Raw genomic sequence first — 5890 nt, 5'->3', positions numbered from 1 at the left:
ATTGGTAAATCATCTTAGAGGTGTATTACCGCCACCATATGGACTGGAGAGTGGAGCAGGAGATTAGCAGGTAAAAAAATGAATGAATAAATAAAAAAAATAAAAACAATAAAATAAAAATTAATAATTATTATTAATAATAACAATAATAATAATAATTAAATTATCTCCATTATTCCTGTTGCCCTTAAGTAATAACAATTCCCTTCTTTCTTTGTCATATTTGTTGATAAATAAAATTAAAATAAAAAATTTAAAATAAAATAAAATAAAATAAAATTAAATTAAATTAAATTAAAATGTATAATTATTATTAATAATAACAATAATAATACTACTACTAATAATAATAATAATTAAATTATCTCCATTATTCCTGTTGCCCTTAAGTAATAACAATTCCCTTCTTTCTTTGTCATATTTGTTGATAAATAAAATTAAAATAAAAAATTTAAAATAAAATAAAATAAAATAAAATTAAATTAAATTAAATTAAAATGTATAATTATTATTAATAATAACAATAATAATACTACTACTAATAATAATAATAATTAAATTATCTCCATTATTCCTGTTGCCCTTAAGTAATAACAATTCCCTTCTTTCTTTGTCATATTTGTTGATAAATAAAATTAAAATTAAAAATTTACAATAAAATAAAATTATATAAAATTAAATAAAATTAAATAAAATTGAATAAAATTAAAATGTATAATTATTATTAATAATAACAATAATACTACTACTACTAATAATAATAATTAAATTCTCTCCATTATTCCTGTTGCCCTTAAGTAATTAATTAGAAGATTGTGTACATTCTTAGATGTCTTTCCCAGCAGATTCCCCATTGTAATATTTCCATCATTTACTCCTGATAACAATTCCCTTCTTTCTTTGTCATATTTGTTGATAAATAAATAAAATTAAAATTAAAAATTAACAATAAAATTAAATAAAATTAAAATTAATAATTATTATTAATAATAACAATAATAATAATAATAATAATAATAATAATTAAATTCTCTCCATTTTTCCTGTTGCCCTTAAGTAATTAATTAGAAGATTGTGTACTTTCTTAGATGTCTTTCCTAGCAGATTCCCCATTGTGATATTTCCATAATTTACTCCTGATAACAATTCCCTTCTTTCTTTGTCATATTTGTTGATAAATAAATAAAATTAAAATTAAAATTAAAAATTAAATTAAATTAAATTAAAATTTATAATTATTAAAAATAACAATAATAATACTACTACTAATAATAATAATTAAATTCTCTCCATTTTTCCTGTTGCCCTTAAGTAATCAATTAGAAGATTGTGTACTTTCTTAGATGTCTTTCCTAGCATATTCCCCATTGTAATATTTCCATAATTTACTCCTGATAACAATTCCCTTCTTTCTTTGTCATATTTGTTGATAAATAAATAAAATTAAAATGAAAAATTAACAATAAAATTAAATAAAATTAAAATTTATAATTATTATTAATAATAACAATAATAATAATAATAATAATAATAATAATAATAATAATAATTCAATTCTCTCCATTATTCCTGTTGCCCTTAAGTAATTCATTAGAAGATTGTGTACTTTCTTAGATGTCTTTCCGAGCAGTTTCCCCATTGTAATATTTCCGTAATTTACTCCTGATAACAATTCCCTTCTTTCTTTGTCATATTTGTTGATAAATAAATTAAATTAAAATAAAAAATTAACAATAAAATTAAATAAAATTAAATAAAATTAAATAATATAAAATTAAATTAAATTAAATTAAATTACAACTTATAATTATTAATAATAATAACAATAACAATAATAATAATAATAATACTATTAATAATAATAATTCAATTCTCTCCATTTTTCCTGTTGCCCTTAAGTAATCAATTAGAAGATTGAGTACTTTCTTAGATGTCTTTCCTAACAGATTCCACATTGTAATATTTCCATAATTTACTCCTGATAACAATTCCCTTCTTTCTTTGTCATATTTGTTGATAAATAAATAAAATTAAAATTAAAAATTAACAATAAAATTAAATAAAATTAAAATTTATAATTATTAATAATAACAATAATAATACTACTAATACTAATAATAATTAAATTCTCTCCATTTTTCCTGTTGCCCTTAAGTAATAAATTAGAAGATTGTGTACTTTCTTGGATGTCTTTCCTAGCAGATTCCCCATTGTAATATTTCCATAATTTACTCCTGATAACAATTCCCTTCTTTCTTTGTCACATTTGTTGATAAATAAATAAAATAAAAATTAAAAATTAACAATAAAATAAAATTAAATAAAATTAAATAAAATTAAAATTTATAATTATTAATAATAACAATAATAATACTACTACTAATAATAATAATTAAATTCTCTCCATTATTCCTGTTGCCCTTAAGTAATTAATTAGAAGATTGTGTACTTTCTTAGATGTCTTTCCGAGCAGATTCCCCATTGTAATATTTCCATAATTTACTCCTGATAGCAATTCCTTTCTTTCTTCGTCATATTTGTTTCACTCTAAAAGAACATGCTTGACAGTTTCTGGTTTATTACAGTGCGTGCATAGTCCAGTTGGGTGTTTGCCTATTCTATGGAGTGTTTGGTTTAATCCTGTATGTCCTATTTTCAGATGGGTTATGACCATCTCTTCCACCAGCTCCTACATGTTTCTGAATACTGTACAGATGTCTCCATGTGTCACTTAAATCCCAGTATTCTTGCCAGGTTTTGTGTATGTAGTCCTTAATGATAGTTTTAACCTCTGCTTTACTTAACGGTATTTGTATGTCAATTAAGTGTTGTTTTAATGATTGTTTGGCCAATATATCTGCATTCTCATTTCCTTCCACCCCTATGTGTGCAGGAACCCAAAGGAAGGAGATATCGAATCCCCTAAAATGCAGTCTGAGAAGCACTTTGAAAATCTCATATAAAATGTCCTGCCTGCATGACGATTTTCCAGACTCAATACTTGACTCTGCGGACTCCGTCCTGCTGGACTGCTCTTCATGTGATTGGTCCAAATGAACAACGAATTCCTGTCAGTCTACGCTAGTTCCTTGGCTTTGGTCCCCCACTACAAAAAAACAGCCCCACCTATTCAAAAGTAGTAATCTGACTAGCTCAGTGCTGCACAAATCAGATACTGTATAATCTCAAAATTACCCTGAGTGGTGCAGTAATAATTATACCAACTGAGACTGTTTAGGTTTGTGCATTATGCAGCCCAGTGATATGCAACTTTGTATTTTGACCATTTCAACATTATATAGGAGATCAGATTTAGTTCATTCTACATGGGGTAGCATAGGATATCTGTGTGGTAAGAAAAAAGAAAGGGAGGCATCCTACGAACAACTTTCTTTCAGCTCCAAGGACAGGACTGAGAAATATGTGGCAAAGTGGGGAGACTACTTGGAATACATTGTTCATGTGGACAGACCTTGAAGTAAAGCACACACCATCACACAGTACTTGTATACATAGCACACACTCACACACACTCTATGTGTCTGAAAATTGATTGGATGCTTGTAAATTAGATTACACCATGGTGCAGATGAATGTAGGAATATGTATTTGATTTGTCTCTTTTAATTTATTTCTTTATTTTTATTTTTTTGCATTTTAGTTGTATACCAGGATTTTGTAGATATTATAGGATAACAGCATATGTCAACCATAAATTGGAACTATTTGTGTCACGCTGGGAAAACTGGGTTAACTATTCAACAACCCACAGGCCAGATTTTATTTTTACAAATCTATGATTGTATGGTAACGAAAAGATCACTCCCTATTTGTTCATAGTTTTACTGTTTTGTTTTTCTACACATAACAAATCTTTAAATACGGCACTTTAGACAGACATAGGTGGGTGATGTACAGTATGTATACAGGGTCTGTAAATCATTTCATGAAAGTATGTTTGTTGCTAAGTGTCAATAAAAACTATAATAAAAAAGAGAGAAAATAATAGGATACAATACAGCATATAAGTACAACAAATGACAATACTCCTGCAGTACAACGGCTGACAGAGAAAGTGTACAAGGAGAACGGTGTCACACTGAACTTAATTTACAGATATCCATCTGAGAGAGAGGAGTGAGATGGATGGATGGATGGATGATGTGGCTGAACGCTGCAATATCAGAGGATAATGTACTTTACTGGCACAATAAATATTGTCAGCTCCACCAGGTAATACTCAGACAATAATACTGATCTTGTTTACAGTGTAGTAGCTTTTGAAAGACAAATGTCATATTTGGGGGATTTAGTTGTTGTTTTTTTATGTAAAAGAAAGGAATAAAAGTCTCGCAGCTTTGCCATGTAAACAATTGAGAATGCTAGATGTATCAAGAATTGCATTTATGAACTGTATCCTGCTGATGCCCATTGTCTGTGGTGGAAAGCGATGATTACAGTGAGCAGATGCTAATCTTGTTAAAGCTGCACTGTATTGTGAGGTGCCTTGTGTTCTTCTGTCTTACTGTTTCTTTGTATTTTTCTTTCCCACGATAAGTATAGAGGGTAGGAACCGGTTAAATAAATCCCTTCATCCTTATCTATATCAAGTCAAAACTTTTATTTCTTCTTTTATCTTGCAGCAGAGTCAGTCTGTTAGGAATGTTCAACTTTATTTGCAACCCCACTGTTATGAGCTATGACTTTGTTTTTAGTCAAAGGAATCCCATTTTGGCTTCAATTTGCATTATCACACAATAAACACAATAAATATATGAAAAGCACTATGACACATGACACAAGAACTCAACACAGGCTGTGTCAACCACATGGGACCCCCTTGTATATTTGATTCAGGTAGACAAGAGATCACAATAACATCATTCCAACCCACTAGACCTTTTATAAGATGAAAATCTGACCCTCAACATTTACATATGAGTCTGCTGTACACACACTTCTCTCCTCATACTGTATCTACAGTTTCTCCAGTCTTTTGCTGACCTGTTTGACCACTGACTGTGTTGGTCTTCCAGTATCTTTTAGTAAAAATGTAGCAAACAAAATCAGAATATCCCTTTCACAGGTCTCCTGCAAGCCTGGTTCACACTCAGGTCAAGAAACTTTGGGTCAGAATAAAAGGTTGACCTGCGTCTTGAATTCGTTGTTGTATCAATAGTCTGTAAATTACAAAAATTATACAATTTCTGAGTAAGTTTTACAATTGATGAGATGTTTTGGTTGTCTGCACCTTTATGACAGTGTGAGGATTTCTCCTGCAGGTGTCACTGTTTCATCACTAAATACATGTAGTTATGCAGATCCTGTTTTGTTTTTTTTTACTTTCCACCAACTTTATAAAGCTTGATTCAAGGATAATAGTACTATTATTCATTCTTTATTTCAATAGGAGAGTTGTTTATTTGTCTCTGGGTTTTGGGAGAGTCATATTAGGCTTTGTACAAACTTTGACAAAAGACTTCTTGCTCTTTTATGGATGTTTTTATTAATTGTTAGACAGGTTAAATTCCACAGGAGCCACTCTCCTTATCATTCCCAAATTCCTGACTACCAGTGTCACCTAAAGTGTTTGCAGCCCAGATGATTAATCAAACACCAAATGCATGTGTTTTACATTTCCACTGTAAGTGGTTTACATACTTAATGCCTAATGGAGCTGTTTAAGGAACATGGTGGTTGATTCATATTATGCTCTCATGTCTCTCTTTGACAATGTGTGTATGCATGATTATTAGTTAACAGGGTACAGGACATTCATTCTAGCACAGCTAATGCCTTGGAGTCATTGTAGCCACACTTTTAAACATGTGGTGACCATTTTGCTAAAATAATAGAACCGTTAAGCTATTTGAGCTGTAGAGTTGTTAGT

This window comes from Sebastes umbrosus, chromosome 8 (assembly GCF_015220745.1).
Source record: "Sebastes umbrosus isolate fSebUmb1 chromosome 8, fSebUmb1.pri, whole genome shotgun sequence".
NCBI lineage: Eukaryota > Metazoa > Chordata > Actinopteri > Perciformes > Sebastidae > Sebastes > Sebastes umbrosus.
Note: the sequence above shows the minus strand (reverse complement) of the source record.